The sequence below is a fragment of the Arachis hypogaea genome, chromosome 12 (genome assembly GCF_003086295.3).
Source record: "Arachis hypogaea cultivar Tifrunner chromosome 12, arahy.Tifrunner.gnm2.J5K5, whole genome shotgun sequence".
Lineage (NCBI taxonomy): Eukaryota > Viridiplantae > Streptophyta > Magnoliopsida > Fabales > Fabaceae > Arachis > Arachis hypogaea.
In genome coordinates, this window is record NC_092047.1 from 62,108,469 (window position 1) to 62,127,810 (window position 19,342).

At 41.0% G+C, this 19,342-nt stretch overlaps 2 non-coding genes across 2 annotated transcripts; both read left to right on the forward strand.

The window, feature by feature from the left end:
- The first annotated feature begins 6,698 nt into the window (after positions 1-6,698).
- LOC112731097 (small nucleolar RNA R71) lies at positions 6,699-6,802 on the forward strand. Its single transcript, XR_003166889.1, has one exon. It is a non-coding gene; the product is annotated as a small nucleolar RNA R71 (small nucleolar RNA).
- Positions 6,803-16,070: 9,268 nt separating this feature from the next.
- LOC112732107 (small nucleolar RNA R71) lies at positions 16,071-16,174 on the forward strand. The gene has a single exon (XR_003167845.1). It is a non-coding gene; the product is annotated as a small nucleolar RNA R71 (small nucleolar RNA).
- The last annotated feature ends 3,168 nt before the right edge of the window (positions 16,175-19,342 follow it).

Genomic DNA, 19,342 nt, shown 5'->3' on the forward strand with positions numbered 1-19,342 from the left:
AAAAAAGTGGCATGACAGAAAGCTGTCATCTAGAATCTTTGAACCAGGACAGAAGGTTCTGCTGTTCAACTCTAGACTCAGGCTATTCCCCGGGAAATTGAAATCCCGGTGGAGGGGACCATACGTGATTACAAGCGTATCACCATATGGTTATGTAGAGCTTCAAGATATTGACTCTGACAAGAAGTTCATTGTTAATGGACAGAGAATCAAGCACTATCTTGAAGGCAATGTTGAGCAAGAGTGCTCAAGGTTGAAGCTAGATTAAAAGCTCAGCAAGGTCCAGCTAAAGACATTAAAGAAGCGCTTGTTGGGAGGCAACCCAATTTTTATTTATTTTCATGGTTTTTCATGTTTTATTAGGTTCATGATCATGTGGAGTCACAAAATAAATATCAAAAATTGAAAATAGAATCAAAAACAGCAGAAGAAAAATCACACCCGGGAGGAAGCACCTGTCTGGCGTTCAACGCCAGAACAGAGCATGGTTCTGGCACTGAACGCCCAAAATGGGCAACATCCTGGCGCTGAACGCCCAGAACAAGCATGGTTCTGGCGTTCAACGCCAGAAATAGCTAGTAAACGGGCGTTGAACACCCAAAATGGGCACCAACCTGGCGCTGAACGCCCAGAGTTGTGTGCAAGGGCATTTTGCATGCCTAAATTGGTGCAGGGATGTAAATGCCTTGACACCTCAAGATCTGTGGACCCCATAGGATCCCCACCTTCCCTCCTCATAATCCTAGTTTTTTTTTTCCACATCTATTCCTTCCTCCTTTGCTCGAGGGCGAGCAACATTCTAAGTTTGGTGTGGTAAAACAATTATGTGAAGGATCTATAGCTCAGTGGTAGAACATGTGGCTGCAAATCAAGAGATCCCTGAAATACCTCAGGGGATGCACTTCCCTCCACATAATTATTGGAAGCAACTGAGGATAGAAATACCAAAAATCACTAGGAATCAAACCACAAAGGCAAGGAAGAGACATAAAAGAGCTCAAGAACATCATTGGTTCCTCAAGAAGGAAATGCCATCATCACTAAGGTGGACTCGTTCCTTGTTCTTACTTTCTCTGTTTTTTCGTTTTCTCTATGTTAAGTGTTTATCTATGTTTGTGTCTTCATTACATGATCATTAGTAGTAATTAGTGTCTATTTTGATTTTATCCCCAATTAAGCTATAGTTTATTTTTCTCATCATCAGCGAACATGAATAAAGTAGTAGATCTTTTGAATAAGAGGCAATAAAATTTCGAGTTTTAATAAGAGAAATTCTAATTAGTTAAATGTGGTGGCAATGCTTTCTGTCTTCTGAATGAATGCTTGAACAGTGCATATGTCTTTTGAATTTGTTGCTTAAGACTGTTAAATATGTTGGCTCTTGAAAGAATGATGAACATGAGACATGTTACTGATAATCTGAAAAATCATAAAAATGATTCTTGAAGCAAGAAAAAGCAGCAAAGAACAAAGCTTGCAGAAAAAAAAAAAAGCGAAAAAAAATTATAGAAAGAAAAAGAAAAAGCAAGCAGAAAAAGCCAAAAGCTCTTAAAACCAAGAGGCAAGAGCAAAGAGCCAATAGCCCTTAAAACCAAAAGGCAAGGGTAATGAAAAGGATCCCAAGGCTTTGAGCATCAGTGGATAGGAGGGCCACGAAGGAATAAAATCCTGGCCTAAGCGGCTAAACCAAGCTGTCCCTAACCATGTGCTTGTGGCGTGAAGGTGTCAAGTGAAAACTTGAGACTGAGCGGTTAAAGTCAAGGTCCAAGCAAAAAGAAGAGTGTGCTTAAGAACCCTGGACACCTCTAACTGGGGACTTGAGCAAAGCTGAGTCACAATCTGAAAAGGTTCACCCAATTATGTGTCTGTGGCATTTATGTATCCGGTGGTAATACTGGAAAACAAAGTGCTTAGGGCCACGACCAAGACTCATAAAGAAGCTGTGTTCAAGAATCATCACGCTGAACTAAGAGAATCAATAACACTATCTGAATTCTGAGTTCCTATAGATGCCAATCACTCTGAGCTTCAATGGATAAAGTGAGATGCCAAAACTGTTCAGAAGCAAAAAGCTACTAGTCCCGCTCATCTAATTAGAATCTGAGCTTCAATCAAAAACTCTAAGATACTATTGCTTCTCAACCTATTAGTCTTCTATTTTATTTGTCTAGTTGCTTGAGGACAAGCAACAGTTTAAGTTTGGTGTTGTGATGAGCGGATATTTTATACGCTTTTTGGGGTTAATTTCAGATAGTTTTGAGTATGTTCTAGTTAGTTTTTAGTCTATTTTCATTAGTTTTTAGGAAAAATTCATATTTCTGGACTTTACTATGAGTTGTGTGTTTTTCTGTAATTTCAGGTATTTTTCTGGCTGAAATTGAAGGAGCTGAGCAAAAATCTGATTCAGGCTGAAAAAGGATTGCTGATGCTGTTGGATTCTGACCTCCCTGCACTCAAAGTGGATTTTCTGGAGCTACAGAACTCGAAATAGCATGCTTCCAATTGCGTTGGAAAGTAGACATCCAGGGCTTTCCAGCAATATATAATAGTCCATACTTTGCACAAGGATAGATGACGTAAACTGGCGTCCAACGCCAGTTCTCTGCCCAATTCTGGCGTCCAGCGCCAGAAAAGGATCAAAAGCTGGAGTTGAACGCCCAAACTGGCACAAAAACTGGCGTTCAACTCCACAAATGGCCTCTGCACGTGGATTGCTTAATTCTCAGCCCCAACACACACCAAGTGGGCCCCAGAAGTGGGCCTCTGCATCATCCATCATAGTTTACTCATTTGTTGTAAACCTAGGCTACTAGTTTAGTATTTAAACAACTTTTAGAGACTTATTTTGTATCTCATGACATTTCAGATCTAAACTTTGTATTCTCTGACATCATGAGTCTCTAAACCCCATTGTTGGGGGTGAGGAGCTCTGCTGTGTCTCGATGAATTAATGCAAGTATTTCTGTTTTCCATTCAAACACGCTTGTTCCTATCTAATATGTTCATTCGCGCTTAACTGTGATGAAGGTGATGATCCGTGACATTCATCACCTTCCTCAAACCATGAACGTGTGCCTGACAACCACCTCCGTTCTATATCCGATTGAATGAATATCTCTGAGATCTCTTAATCAGAATCTCCGTGGTATAAGCTAGAACTGATGGCGGCATTCATGAGAATCCGAAAAGTCTAAACCTTGTCTGTGGTATTCCGAGTAGGATTCAAGGATTGAATGACTGTGACGAGCTTCAAACTCCTGAAGGCTGGGCATTAGTGACAGATGCAAAAGGATAGTAAATCCTATTCTAACCGGATCGAGAACCAACCGGTGATTAGCCATGCTGTGACAGAGCGCGTGAGCGTAGTTTTCACTGGAAGGATGGAAGGTAGCCATTGACAACGGTGATCCACCAACACACAGCTTGCCATAGGAGGACGTGCGTGCGTGAATCAGAAGACAGAGGAAAGCAGAGATTCAGAAGACAAAGCATCTCCAAAACTCCAACATATTCTCCATTACCGCACAACAAGTAACCTTTAATTTATGCTCTCTTGGTTATTCACAATTCAACTGATAAACATAATTGACTTCCTGACTAAGATTTACAAGATAATCATAGATTGCTTCAAACCAACAATCTCCGTGGGATTCGACCCTTACTCACGTGAGGTATTACTTGGACGACCCAGTGCACTTGCTGGTTAGTGGTACGCGTTGTGAAAAGTGTGATTCACAATTCGTGCACCAATCTCTCTTCTTCCTGGTTCTTGTTGAGCACTCTTTACTTTTCTTGCTTGGGATCTTAGGTGGAGAATTGAAGAACTTCTGTTTCAATCTCACCTTCGGATCTTGTTTAATTTTCTGCATAATCAAAATTCAATTTCTGTTCATTGCTTCTTCTTCTACTCTCTCTGCAATTTACACTTCTTTATTTCCTTTGCAGTTGTTCTTACTGGATCTAGGAAGGCAGTGAGATCTAGACTCAGCTATCTAGTCTCTTGAGTCCTGAGATCTACAGTTTTAAATTTCAATTTCTTTATTTCATTGCTACACCAAGCTTTCTCTCATTTCCGTTTTAGATCCGGTTTAATTCAAGTCATCTTCTACTTTTCTGTTTATTGCATTTTACCTTTCCTTGTTAAAATTCTGCAAATCCAATTCCCAATTCCCTTTACAATTCAAGCCATTTACATTTCTTGCACTTTAAGATTCTGCAATTTACATTTCTTGCAATCTAAGTTTCTGCAATTTATATTACTTGCACTTTAAGATTCAGCACATTTACTTTCTATGCTCTTTAATTTACTGCAATTGTCCCTCTCCCTTTTAAATTTCATGCAATTTAGCTTCTGTCGAATACAAACCACTCAAATCAACTCTTGATTTGCTTGACTAAATCAACCACTAAACTAAAATTGCTCAATCCTTCAATCCCTGTGGGATCGACCTCACTCCCGTGAGTTTTATTACTTGATACGACCCGGTGCACTTGCCGGTTAGCTTTGTATATTTGGAATTCGTTTTCCGTTTTCCGAAAATACGCATCATCACTAGCTTGACGTTTTTCCCTCATCAGGGTGGTTGGTAGTGCTTAAAGTCCTCCCCTCTTGCTGTGGACTTATATCCATTGGTTGGATCAATGATTTCTACATGTTCCAGGGAAAGAACTCTGTTGATAGTGAAGACCTTAGGTAACTGAGATGGTACAGTGGGGAGATTAGGGAGAATATCTGGGAAGTAAGCTGAGACAACTCTATCCCCTGGAGAGAAGTCTTCCGTAGGGATCTTCTTGTTCCTCCACCTCCTTGGTACCTTCTTCTTTGTTTCTTTTGAGGTTGCCTTGCCCTCGGTGACCTCTTTTTCTAAAGGAGTTGTGATGCTGTCTTTTCCTGCCTCTAGAGGTTTAGGTTCCTCCAACTTTTCCTTGAGCTGTGGCAATTGCTGTTTTCCTTGTTTATCAATTAAGGGATCTCAGAATGAACTAGCTGTGCTTCAGTGCTTGTCTCATCTTTCAGTGTCTCATTATCATCTGTGCTTAGTCCCTTGTCCTCTTGATCTGTTTCTTGTGAGAGTTTCAAAACATTGAAGCTGAGTCGTTCATCGTGGATTCTCAATATTAGCTCCCCTTTCTCTACATCGATAAGTGCTCTGGCCGTAGCTAGGAATGGTCTTCCCAATATGATTGGGTGAGTGTGACTCTCTTCCATGTCCAGGATGACAAAGTCTGTTGGGAGAAAGTATTTCCCAACCTTTAGCAACACATTTTCCACCACTCCTATTGCTTGCTTTTGAGCTTTGTCAGCCAGTCTGATGATTACATCTGTGGGCATTATCTCATTGATCTGCAGCTTCTTCACCAGGGATAAGGGCAGTAAGTTGATGCTGGCCCCCAAATCACATAGTGCTCTATCGAACATAGTTTCACCTATGGCACAAGGGATGTGAAAACTCCCTGGGTCTCTTCTTTTTGTAGGCAACTCAGGTTGAATAAGGGCACTACATTCCTTGTTCATCACTATAGTCTTGCCTCCTTTGAGTGAGCTTTTCCTGGGAAGAAGTTCCTTCATATACTTGATGAATGCAGGCATTTGTTGAATTACCTTGATGAATGGTATGTTTACATGCAGAGATGCAAACAAGTCTAGGAACCTTGAGTATATTCTCTTTCCCACAGCACCATTGAGCAGTTGAGGGAAGGGTGCATAGAGCTTCAGCAGCTCTTGTTGTGAGATTTCTGGTTCTTGCTGATCTCTATCCTCCTTCTTTGTTGAGTTGTCATCAGTTTGTTCGAAAGGTTTGCCATGCTTGTCTTCAGTCTCTTGATCACTTGTAGTGACCATTTTGCAATCTTCCCATCTTACTTTCTTTGCTTCTCCTTTGGGGTTTTTCTCTGTGTCACTTTGGAAGCTATCAGTAGGTTTGGGAATCTTCTCAGCTAAACATCCCACCTGTAATTCCAGCTTCCTAATGGTCTCTCCCTGGTTCTTAATATTGGCTCGCACCTCCTCTTTGAACACCTTATTTTCTTGAATCTCTTGGCATATTCCTTCAAGTAAGGTTTCAATCTTAGAGAGCTTGTCATCAATTGATGGGTGATTCAGAGCAGATGTGCTGTTTTGGTTTTGATAGGCATGTGGAGAAGTGTTGTTGTGGGGGTGTTGAGATGTCCTCTGTGTGAATTATTGGTGAGCTGCATTGTTGTTGGAGTTGTAATGTCTCTGGTCTTGGTTTTGATCTTGCTGACTTTTCCACCCAAAGTTTGGGTGGTTTCTCCATCCAGGGTTATAGGTCTTGGAGTATGGATCATAGTTTTGCCTTGGTGAATTCCCAATGTAGTTGGCTTGCTCCTGACTACCCTCTACTTCTTCATTCACTCCTTCTTGGATTGTTGATGAAGTGGAGATTGCTGCTACTTAGTTCCTCTCCATCTTCTTGGTGAGGTCAGCCAGCTGCTGGGTAATGAGCTTGTTTTGGGCCAACAGAGCATCTACATTGTTTAGCTCCATTACTCCTCTTGTGTTCCCTCTTTCGGAAGCATAGAAGTAGTCGTTCTCTGCTACTATTTCAATGACATCTATAGCCTCCTTAATGGTTTTCTTTTTGTTCAAGGATCCTCCGGATGAATGGTCTACGGCCTTCATTGACTCATAAGAGAGCCCTTCATAGAAAATGTGCAGCTGCACCCATTCGTTGAACATGTCAGGTGGACACCTCCTTGTGAGGTCCTTAAATCTCTCCCATACTTCATACAAAGTTTCACCATCTTGTTGCCTGAAAGTATGGACCTCAGCTCTCAGCCTATTGATTCTTTGAGGAGGGTAAAATCTTGCTAAGAATTTGTTCACGACATCTTTCCAAGTTGTCAAGCTTTCCCTTGGGAAAGATTCCAGCCACTTAGCTGCCTTATCTTTGAGTGAGAATGGAAATAAGAGCAGTCTATAGGCGTCAGGATGAACACCATTAGACTTCATTGTGTCACATATTCTCAGGAAGGTGGTTAAATGTTGATTGGGGTCTTCTTGAACACCTCCTCCAAACGAACAGTTGTTCTGAACAAGGGTGATGAGCTGTGGTTTAAGTTCAAAGTTGTTGGCATGGATTGTTGGCTTTTGGATGCTACTTCCACAATTGCCTGGGTTTGGATTGATGTAAGAGCCCAAAACTCTTTTATCCTCCCCAGCATGATTTGCTCTACCTCCTTCCCCATGGTTGTGATTCTCTTCTTCATGATGGTTTTCCATGTTGTCTTTCATGTTGTCTTCCATGTTTGGTTCAAAGAATTCCTCCTCTTCCTCAGCACCAACCACTTTCTTTCCTCTTGCCTCCCTCCTTAATCTAAGGAAGGTCCTCTCAGGTTCAGAATCGAAGGAAGTTGAAGCCCCACTTCTTCTCCCTGTCATACTACCATCAAGTGCAAGCAAGAAAAGATAGGTGCAGAAAGTATTTTTGTCAGAATTACTGTTAGTTGTGGGTGATGCAATATATCAAACAGTTAGTGGGTTAGCAAATAGAATTGAAAATAACAAAGAAAAACAAAAGAGTAGTGGGGAAGGGAAGAAGTTTAACTAAAACAGAAAGTAAATCACTCAAACAGAAAATGAAATTCACAAAAGAAAAATTCTCAATCTAGTCATCTTCCAATTTAATCATTGTTGATGCACAATCAATCCCCGGCAACGGCGCCATAAACTTGATGCGGGTGGAAACTGTCTCTCAACAAATTTCCTTCGGCAAGTGTACCGAATTTGTCGTCAAGTAAAAACTCACAATAGAGTGAGGTCGAATCCCATAGGGATTGATTGATCAAGCAACTTTAATTAGAAGAATGTTCTAGTTGAGCGAATCTAGAATTTGGGTTGAGAATTGCAGAAAATAAAATGGCGGGAATGTAAATAACAGAAAAGTAAATGCTAGAATTAAAGGACTGGAAGTAAATGACTGAAAGTAAATTGCAGAATTGTAAATGGAAATGGGAGATTTGCTCATAAAAGTAAATGGCAGAAATTAAAGAGAATGGGTAAGATCAGAGATGGGGAGTTCATTGGGCTTAGGAGATGTTGCAATTCTCCGGATCAAGTTCATTTTCATCTCTTCCTCAATCAATGCACTCATTGATCTCCTTGGCAATCTTAATTGATTGAATTACAAATTCAATCTCTCAAATCTTGATCAATAGCCAATTCCTTGGTCAATTGCTCATTAGAAGAGATGAAGTATGGTCACTTATTATACCACATGCATTTCCCAAATCAAGTATTGAGAGGGTTATAGTCACGTACCCATCCAAACCCAATTTGGTCCAGCATGAGAAAGCATTTCTAGCTTGATCTCTTCATTCCTCTTTCAAGGTTCAGAAGAGATCCAAGTTTGAATAGCTTATTTTCCAAGATAACTACCTAATTGGATGAAGATCGAAAGCTTTCAAGTAAAATCAAGAGAAAAGATAAAAGAAGAATAATGAAAATTAGTATTGATCCATCAAATTACAACAGAGCTCCCTAACCCAATGAAAGGGGTTTAGTTGTTCATAGCTCTAGAAAATGAAAACAAAGATGGAGAATACATCATAAAACTAGAAAATGCAGAGAAGGTAAAATACAGAGAGTAGTTCTCTTTTCCAACTTCCAGGTTTCTTAAACAATTCAAAGCTACTCCTATATATACTACTTTTCTCAGCTTCTAGTTGGCTCTTCAAGTCTTGGGCCTTTGGATCTGGAGTTTGAAGTAGTTCTCTTCTTCATTTGGGCTTGGCTTTACTTGCAGAGAGAAAATGTGAAGTGGGCAGAGACTTTAGCTCAGGACGTTAGGGGTGTTAACGTTTAGTGAAAATATGAGTTCGAGAACGTTAGTGACAATCAACTTTCTCACTAACATTCCAAAGTAAAAGCCACGTTAACTTCAACGTTAGTGGCACAAACGTTGTCACTAACGTTGCCTCTAAGTCCTTCGCACACGTTATTGAGACTTAACATTCCCAATAACTTTGAAAAGCCCCCTTTGTTCCCACGTTAGAGCCCACGTTATCTTAGTTAACGTGGCTCTTTAACGTGGGCTTGCCATCCTTCGAGAACGTTAGTGACACTCAACATTGTCACTAACGTTCCAAGGTGCCCCTATGTCTCACGTTAGAGTCCACGTTAACTAGGTTAACGTGGCTTCTAATGTGGCCATGCTTAGCCATCCCCAACGTTAGTGACAATGTTGAATGTCACTAACGTTGGCGTTTCTTTCACTCATCAACGTTAGCTTCCACGTTAACTTAAGTTAACGTGGAAGTTAACGTGGCTCTTAGTGGCTTGTGTGGCTCTTTCCAACGTTAGTGACAATGTTGAGTGTCACTAACGTTGGCCATCACCCTTTTTTTCACACGTTAGCCTCCACGTTAACTAAGTTAACGTGGAAGTTAACGTGGCTCTTAGTGGCTTGTGTGGCTCTTTCCAACGTTAGTGACAATGTTGAGTGTCACTAACGTTGGCCATCACCCTTTTTTTCACACGTTAGCCTCCACGTTAACTAAGTTAACGTGGAAGTTAACGTGGCTCCTTGGGGGTTGTGTGGTTGCTTCCAACGTTAGTGACAATGTTGGGTGTCACTAACGTTGTCGACCACTCTTGCTTCTTACGTTAGCTCCCACGTTAACCAAGTTAACATGGGAGTTAACGTGGTATGTTTCTCCTTAGGCCAACGTTAGTGACAATGTTGAATGTCACTAACGTTGGCATTTCTTCCCCCTTTTAACGTTAGAGGCCACGTTAACTAAGTTAACGTGGACTCTAACGTGGCCACTTATGAGCATTTGCCAATGTTAGTGACAATGTTAAGTGTCACTAACGTTGGCTTAACTTCCCCTCTCCACGTTAGATTTCACGTTAACTTAGTTAACGTGACTCTTAACGTGGTCAATGATGGCTTCGAGAGCGTATTTGGCAATCACTTTTCTCATTAACTTTGCAAGTTACCTCCCATTCCTTGCTTCCTTTGGTCCTGAAATCAAGCAATAGAGTGCATCAAAGTTCTAGTCCAAGTCATGGGTAATGCAACATACAATTTGTCACTAAACTCATGCAAAATCCTCATGAAATAATGTAAAATGCACAATGTATGCTTGAATCAAGGTGTAAGTGAATATCTACCCAAAATTAGCTTATTTCCTAAGGGAATGCATGAAACTAACCTAAAAATAGTAAAGAAAAGGTCAGTGAAACTGGCCAAGATGCCCTGGCATCACAACACCAAACTTAAAGCTTACTTGTCCCTAAGCAAGTACTGGAACAAGAGAATGATGAATGGAATGCCAAGAGAAATGAGTCATTCTTGTGGAAGTCATATCACTGATTTTATGGTGGTTTCATGTATAGCAACTTAGGTTCATTCCTTTACTGGCTTTCAGACCTTTATCATGTCCTAAAACACTCACTTTGCTTACATCCCATGAGACTTTTATTCATTGATCCCTTCTTTTATTCATTGATCCCTTTATTGTCATTTCAGAGCTTATTGGTGTTCTTAGGCTAAGTGCTCTGTAAGGGGGCAACTTTTTAAGATAAGCTTTCAGCCAACACTCCCGAACCAGTTGGTTCAAGGTGTTAGGTGTTGAAGCACCCCTAAGGACTTACTCCCTCAAGTTTTTCCCCCATACATACACACCACAGGCATATAGTTCATTTATTTTCCTTCTTGAGACCTTGGTGTCCAGCACCTCTTTGGGTTACTAAATCCTCTGTGGTGAGGGTTACTCTTGATAATGGACTTTCAGCTGATAATCCCGGGTTAGTTAACCCAAGTTACCAAGTGATAAAGCACCCCTAAGAGCTTATTCATCCAAGTAGATCCTTCACACAGGAACACCACAGACACATATCTTAAGATCAAAACCATTGGTGCCTAGCCTTATTGCTTACTCTTTTTCTTTTATTTTTCCACTTTCATTATTCTTTTCTCTTTCTCTTATTAGGATCTTGTCATATACTTAGTCTCATGAGTATATTCAAAGCAAAGTATTCAGGCCAGATATTTGTCATCCCACCTTATGGTTGAACCAACTTAGCTAACTTATGATCATACCACAAACTCATGAATGTACTCCATAGTATGAACTCCACTCTGGTCTTTTGAAATATAAACATTCTCTCTTCATTTGATTCAAAAGGAACAAGCATACAGGTAAGTTAAGGAGGATGCAGTGACATAAAGACTAGCACACAGAGACCTTCTTTAATACCAAAGACTTAAACGACAGAATTGAAAAAGGTTTAAACATAACATGGAAGCAAGTTCTATTTCATACAAGATCTTCCTTATTTAAAACATAGAGAAAGGTGGAATAAAGAAGGAACTCCACCACCTTTTACTGTTGTGGATGTCCATGCTCTTTTCTTTGCTTGTCCTCCTTGTTTCCTCTTGCATTTCCTCGCATCCGTGCCAATCTTGCTTGCTTCCAATCCTCAAGTGCCTTCCTCACTGACTCATGACTCTCTTCCACCCTTTGTCTTTCCTCTCGTGCTAATTCATCCTTCATTTCTTCATACCTGGCTATTCATGGATGCAATATTGGTAGCTGTCCCACTAAGTAGCCGAGCCTGGCTTGAGTGTTTATGTGATGTCCTGTCTCGCTCATGTAAACTCCTTCTGTGAATGCCCTTTGCTCGTCTAATAGTTCTACCTGTTCTATTTATCTTCGATGCATCTCATGTATGTGTGCCCCTTGATGTGCTTGGATGTTGATTAGCCTCTGGATGAATTCTTGTTGCTCATTTTGCCTTTGTTCCATCCTGTTGAATGTTTCTCCCCATTGTTGTCCTTGACTTAGTTGCTGTTCCATTATTTGCCTTTGCCACTCACCTTGCTGAGTCATCCATCTTGAGAGTGCTTCCTCTTGCTACCCCATCATCTGTAATTGAAGCTCTTTCTATGCTCCTTGGCTCTCCAAATATTGTTTAGACAAGCCATCAATGGCTTCCTGCAATTAGTGCATGTCCAAGGTCTGTGGTGCTTGCCCCTCTAAGACTTGTCCTTCCACTACCTGAGGGACTGTTCTCTTCCTTTGCTTCCGTTGAGGCAGGGGGGATGCTGCAGCATTCATCCTTCGTACAGTTATTGGGATACCTTCCTTTATCCACACGGGGTCCTCATCTTCAAAAACCACCCCAGCTTTCTTGCATATTCGGTAAATAGTGCTGGGGTAACCTATCGTTCCTCTTGAGTCGCTTTTCTCTGCCATCTTTCTAATGCCTTCAGCTATGAGTTCATGGACCTTGATTTCTCCTCCCTTTAGTGTACAATGCACCATTGTGGCTCTCTTGACATTCACCTCCGAGTTTTTTACAGCTGGGAGAATAGGCCTTCTCACTAGCTCAAACCACCCCTTGGCTTCAGGAGTGAGATCTGTTCTCTTGATGAACTTTGGTTTATTTTCCGCACCCCTTTCCCAGTCAGCTCCTGGTACACAAATATCTTGCAGAAACTGGTCGTACTTGGGGTTGTCTAATCTTGAATGATAGCTTTCTTCTTCAAACTGTATAGACCGTAGCTTCAATGCCCTCATGACACTCATGGGACCGAAGTCCACCATCTTTCCTCTCACAAAGCTTGTATAGGACTCATCCTTCTTATCATATCGAACCGCATTTGCATAAAATTCTCTTATGAGGTTTGCATTCACCTTAATGATCGGGTCAGTGAGGAGCTCCCATCTTCTCCTTTCTATCTTCTCTATGATTTCGGGGCACTCAGTCTTTTTAACTTGAAATCCCAGCTCATAAATGATTTCCTTATCAACCATCCACCTGTAATGCAAGCTTCTAAATCTCTTTTCATCATATGGGTGTTCTTCCATGGGTTCCTTTCCTTTCCTTCTTTTAGAACCCGAAGACGCCATTAATGATAGTTAATATGTGAAGGTGGCAAAGTTGTGGAGATTTTTGGTTGTTTAGGGTTTTATTGCAATGAAGAGAGTGAGGTGGGAAAAAGGTTTTTAATGGGGTAGGGAATGTCTTGTACCGAAATGGAGAGTGGTGAAGAGTGGGTAATGATAATGAAGGTGGGTACGGGAACAAGGTTCATTTATATAGAGAAGTTGTGAGAGAATGGAGGGTGTGGATTGATGGGGTGGTTACTTGATGGACGATTGGGGTGATGCATGGATAAAAGACAAGGATCATCACTTTATGAATGAGATTGCTCGGTCTTTTAGGGGTCCCATTTTTCCAATGTTGCATGGCAACATTTTCCAATGCATTCCCTTTTCGGAACAAGTGTGTAGTCCCTCCTTTTGTGGTGTCCGAACTTTCTTTGTTTAACTGTCCAATCACTCTCCTATAATATCCCTTTCCGTTTTCCTATAAGAATTAAAATAAGGAAATTAATATCATAAAAAATCAAACTCTACGGCTAGAATAATAAAGAGAAGAAAAAGAGTTTGTTTATTTATGAACTTCAACTAACTAACTACTTGTGTATCCTTATAGGCAGATTGATGGCACCATGGGGTGACACCAAACTTAGTTTGGAGCACTGCGATGAAAAGTTTTGTTCAAAGCTCCAAGTGTTCTGCTTTGAACACCAAACTTGTTCTTCACTATATACTGCATGATAAAGATGTCACTAAGTGTTTGTCAAGTTTGGCGTTGAAATTCATAAACATTGATTTTTTTTCACTATTTTCTAAAAACATATAAAACATGGGTTGCCTCCCATGAAGCGCTTCTTTAGCGTCACTAGCTTGACGTTTTTCCCTCATCAGGGTGGTTGGTAGTGCTTAAAGTCCTCCCCTCTTGCTGTGGACTTATATCCATTGGTTGGATCAATAATTTCTACATGTTCCAGGGAAAGAACTCTGTTGATAGTGAAGACCTTAGGTAACTGAGATGGTATAGTGGGGAGATTAGGGGGAATATCTGGGAAGTAAGCTGAGACAACTCTATCCCCTGGAGAGAAGTCTTCCGTAGGGATCTTCTTGTTTCTCCACCTCCTTGGTACCTTCTTCTTTGTTTCTTTTGAGGTTGCCTTGCCCTCGGTGACCTCTTTTTCTAAAGGAGTTGTGATGTTGTCTATTCCTGCCTCTAGAGGTTTAGGTTCCTCCAACTTTTCTTTGAGCTGTGGCAATTGCTGTTTTCCTTGTTTATCAATTAAGGGGATCTCAGAATGAACTGGCTGTGCTTCAGTGCTTGTCTCATCTTTCAGCGTCTCATTATCATCTGTGCTTAGTCCCTTGTCCTCTTAATCTGTTTCTTGTGAGAGTTTGAAAACATTGAAGCTGAGTCGTTCATCATGGATTCTCAATATTAGCTCCCCTTTCTCTACATCGATAAGTGCTCTGGCCGTAGCTAGGAATGGTCTTCCCAATATGATTGGGTGAGTGTGACTCTCTTCCATGTCCAGGATGACAAAGTCTGTTGCGAGATCTATGCTTAGTCCCTTATCCTCTTGATATGTTTCTTGTGAGAGTTTGAAAACATTGAAGCTGAGTCGTTCATCATGGATTCTCAATATTAGCTCCCCTTTCTCTACATCGATAAGTGCTCTGGCCGTAGCTAGGAATGGTCTTCCCAATATGATTGGGTGAGTGTGACTCTCTTCCATGTCCAGGATGACAAAGTCTGTTGGGAAAAAGTATTTCCCAACCTTTAGCAACACATTTTCCACCACTCCTATTGCTTGCTTTTGAGTTTTGTCAGCCAGTCTGATGATTACATCTGTGGGCATTATCTCATTGATCTTCAGCTTCTTCACCAAGGATAAGGGCAGTAAGTTGATGCTGGCCCCCAAATCACATAGTGCTCTATCGAACATAGTTTCACCTATGGCACAAGGGATGTGAAAACTCCCTGGGTCTCTTCTTTTTGTAGGCAACTCAGGTTGAATAAGGGCACTACATTCCTTGTTCATCACTATAGTCTGGCCTCCTTTGAGTGAGCTTTTCCTGGAAAGAAGTTCCTTCATATACTTGATGAATGCAGGCATTTGTTGAATTGCCTTGATGAATGGTATGTTTACATGCAGAGATGCAAACAAGTCTAGGAACCTCGAGTATATTCTCTTTCCCACAGCACCATTGAGCAGTTGAGGAAAGGGTGCATAGAGCTTTAGCAGCTCTTGTTGTGAGATTTCTGGTTCTTGCTGATCTCTATCCTCCTTCTTTGTTGAGTTGTCATCAGTTTGTTCGAAAGGTTTGCCATGCTTGTCTTCAGTCTCTTGATCACTTGTAGTGACCATTTTGCAATCTTCCCATCTTACTTTCTTTGCTTCTCCTTTGGGGTTTTTCTCTGTGTCACTTTGGAAGCTATCAGTAGGTTTGGGAATCTTCTCAGCTAAATATCCCACCTGTAATTCCAGCTTCCTAATGGTCTCTCCCTGGTTCTTAATATTGGCTCGCACCTCCTCTTTGAACACCTTATTTTCTTGAATCTCTTGGCATATTCCTTCAAGTAAGGTTTCAATCTTAGAGAGCTTGTCATCAATTGATGGGTGATTCGGAGCAGATGTGCTGTTTTGGTTTTGATAGGCGTGTGGAGAAGTGTTATTGTGGGGGTGATGAGATGTCCTCTGTGTGAATTGTTGGTGAGCTGCATTGTTGTTGGAGTTGTAATGTCTCTGGTCTTGGTTTTGATCTTGCTGGCTTTTCCACCCAAAGTTTGGGTGGTTTCTCCATCCAGGGTTGTAGGTCTTGGAGTATGGATCATAGTTTTGCCTTGGTGAATTCCCAATGTAGTTGGCTTGCTCCTGACTACCCTCTACTTCTTCATTCACTCCTTCTTGGATTGTTGATAAAGTGGAGATTGCTGCTACTTGGTTCCTCTCCATCTTCTTGGTGAGGTCAGCCAGCTGCTGGGTAATGAGCTTGTTTTGGGCCAACAGAGCATCTACATTGTTTAGCTCTATTACTCCTCTTGTGTTCCCTCTTTCGAAAGCATAGAAGTAGTCATTCTCTGCTACTGTTTCAATGACATCTATACCTCCTCAATGGTTTTCTTTTTGTTCAAGGATCCTCCGGATGAATGGTCTATGGCCTTCTTTGACTCATAACAGAGCCCTTCATAGAAAATGTGCAGCTGCACCCATTCGTTGAACATGTCAGGTGGACACCTCCTTGTGAGGTCCTTAAATCTCTCCCATGCTTCATACAAAGTTTCACCATCTTGTTGCCTGAAAGTTTGGACCTCAGCTCTCAGCCTATTGATTCTTTGAGGAGGGTAAAATCTTGCTAAGAATTTGTTCACGACATCTTCCCAAGTTGTCAAGCTTTCCCTTGGGAAAGATTCCAGCCACTTGGCTGCCTTGTCCTTGAGTGAGAATGGAAATAAGAGCAGTCTATTGGCGTCAGGATGAACACCATTAGACTTCACTGTGTCACATATTCTCAGGAAGGTGGTTAAATGTTGATTGGGGTCTTCTTGAACACCTCCTCCAAACGAACAGTTGTTCTGAACAAGGGTGATGAGCTGTGGTTTAAGTTCAAAGTTGTTGGCATGGATTGTTGGCTATTGGATGCTACTTCCACAATTGCCTGGGTTTGGATTGATGTAAGAGCCCAAAACTCTTTTATCCTCCCCAGCAAGATTTGCTCTACCTCCTTCCCCATGGTTGTGATTCTCTTCTTCATGATGGTTTTCCATGTTGTCTTCCATGTTGTCTTCCATGTTTGGTTCAAAGAATTCCTCCTCTTCCTCAGCACCAACCACTTTCTTTCCTCTTGCCTCCCTCCTTAATCTAAGGAAGGTCCTCTCAGGTTCAGAATCGAAGGAAGTTGAAGCCCCGCTTCTTCTCCCTGTCATACAACCATCAAGTGCAAGCAAGAAAAGATAGGTGCAGAAAGTATTTTTGTCAGAATTACTGTTAGTTGTGGGTGATGCAATATATCAAACAGTTAGTGGGTTAGCAAACAGAATTGAAAATAACAAAGAAAAACAAAAGAGTAGTGGGGGAAGGGAAGAAGTTTAACTAAAACAGAAAGTAAATCACTCAAACAGAAAATAAAATTCACAAAAGAAAAATGCTCAATCTAGTCATCTTCCAATTTAATCATTGTTGATGCACAATCAATCCCCGGCAACGGCACCATAAACTTGATGCGGGTGGAAACTGTCTCTCAACAAATTTCCTTCGGCAAGTGTACCGAATTTGTCGTCAAGTAAAAACTCACAATAGAGTGAGGTCGAATCCCACAGGGATTGATTGATCAAGCAACTTTAATTAGAAGAATGTTCTAGTTGAGCGAATCCAGAATTTGGGTTGAGAATTGCAGAAAATAAAATGGCGGGAATGTAAATAATAGAAAAGTAAATGCTAGAATTAAAGGACTAGAAGTAAATGACTGAAAGTAAATTGCAGAATTGTAAATGGGAATGGGGGATTTGCTCATAAAATTAAATGGCAGAAATTAAAGAGAATGGGTAAGATCAGAGATGGGGAGTTCATTGGGCTTAGGAGATGATGCAATTCTCCGTATCAAGTTCATTTTCATCTCTTCCTCAATCAATGCACTCATTGATCTCCTTGGCAATCTTAATTGATTGAATTACAAATTCAATCTCTCAAATCTTGATCAATAGCCAATTCCTTGGTCAATTGCTCATGAGAAGAGATGAAGTATGGTCACTTATTATACCACATGTATTTCCCAAATCAAGTATTGAGAGGGTTATAGTCACGTACCCATCCAAACCCAATTTGGTCCAGCATGAGAAAGCATTTCTAGCTTGATCTCTTCATTCCTCTTTCAAGGTTCAGAAGAGATCCAAGTTTGAATAGCTTATTTTCCAAGATAACTACCTAATTGGATGAAGATCGAAAGCTTTCAAGTAAAATCAAGAGAAAAGATAGAAGAAGAATAATGAAAATTAGTATTGATCCATAAAATTACAACAGAGCTCCCTAACCCAATGAAAGGGGTTTAGTTGTTCATAGCTCTAGAAAATGAAAACAAAGATGGAGAATACATCATAAAACTAGAAAATGCAGAGAAGGTAAAATACAGAGAGTAGTTCTCTTTTCCAACTTCCAGGTTTCCTAAACAATTCAAAGCTACTCCTATATATACTACTTTTCTCAGCTTCTAGTTGGCTCTTCAAGTCTTGGGCCTTTGGATCTTGAGTTTGAAGTAGTTCTCTTCTTCATTTGGGCTTGGCTTTACTTGCAGAGAGAAAATGTGAAGTGGGGAGAGACTTTAGCTCAGGACGTTAGTGGTGTTAACGTTTAGTGAAAATATGAGTTCGAGAACGTTAGTGACAATCAACTTTCTCACTAACGTTCCTAAGTAAAAGCCACGTTAACTTCAACGTTAGTGGCACAAACGTTGCCACTAACGTTGCCTCTAAGTCCTTCGCACACGTTATTGAGACTTAACATTCCCAATAACTTTGAAAAGCCCCCTTTGTTCCCACGTTAGAGCCCACATTAACTTAGTTAACGTGGCTCTTTAACGTGGGCTTGCCATCCTTCGAGAACGTTAGTGACACTCAACATTGTCACTAACGTTCCAAGGTGCCCCTATGTCTCACGTTAGAATCCACGTTAACTAGGTTAACGTGGCTTCTAACGTGGCCATGCTTAGCCATCCCCAACGTTAGTGACAATGTTGAATGTCACTAACGCTGGCATTTCTTTCACTCATCAACGTTAGCTTCCACGTTAACTTAAGTTAACGTGGAAGTTAACGTGGCTCTTAGTGGCTTGTGTGGTTATTTCCAACGTTTCTTTTACCCTTTTTTTCACACGTTAGCCTCCACGTTAACTAAGTTAACGTGGAAGTTAACGTGGCTCCTTGGGGGGTTGTGTGGTTGCTTCCAACGTTAGTGACAATGTTGGGTGTCACTAACGTTGTCGACCACTCTTGCTTCTTACGTTAGCTCCCACGTTAACCAAGTTAACGTGGGAGTTAACATGGTATGTTTCTCCTTAGGCCAACGTTAGTGACAATATTGAATGTCACTAACGTTGGCATTTCTTCCCCCTTTTAACGTTAGAGGCCACGTTAACTAAGTTAACGTGGACTCTAACGTGGCCACTTATGAGCATTTGCCAACGTTAGTGACAATGTTAAGTGTCGCTAACGTTGGCTTAACTTCCCCTCTCCACGTTAGAGTTCACGTTAGCTTAGTGATGCGGGGAAAACTTGTCTCTCAACAAATCTTCCTTCGGCAAGTGTACCGAAGTTGTCGTCAAGTAAAAACTCACAATAGAGTGAGGTCGAATTCCACAGGGATTGATTGATCAAGCAACTTTAATTAGAAGAATGTTCTAGTTGAGCGAATCCAGAAATTGGATTGAGAGTTGCAGAAAATAAAATGGCGGGAATGTAAATAACAGAAAAGTAAATGCCAGAATTAAAGGACTGGAAGTAA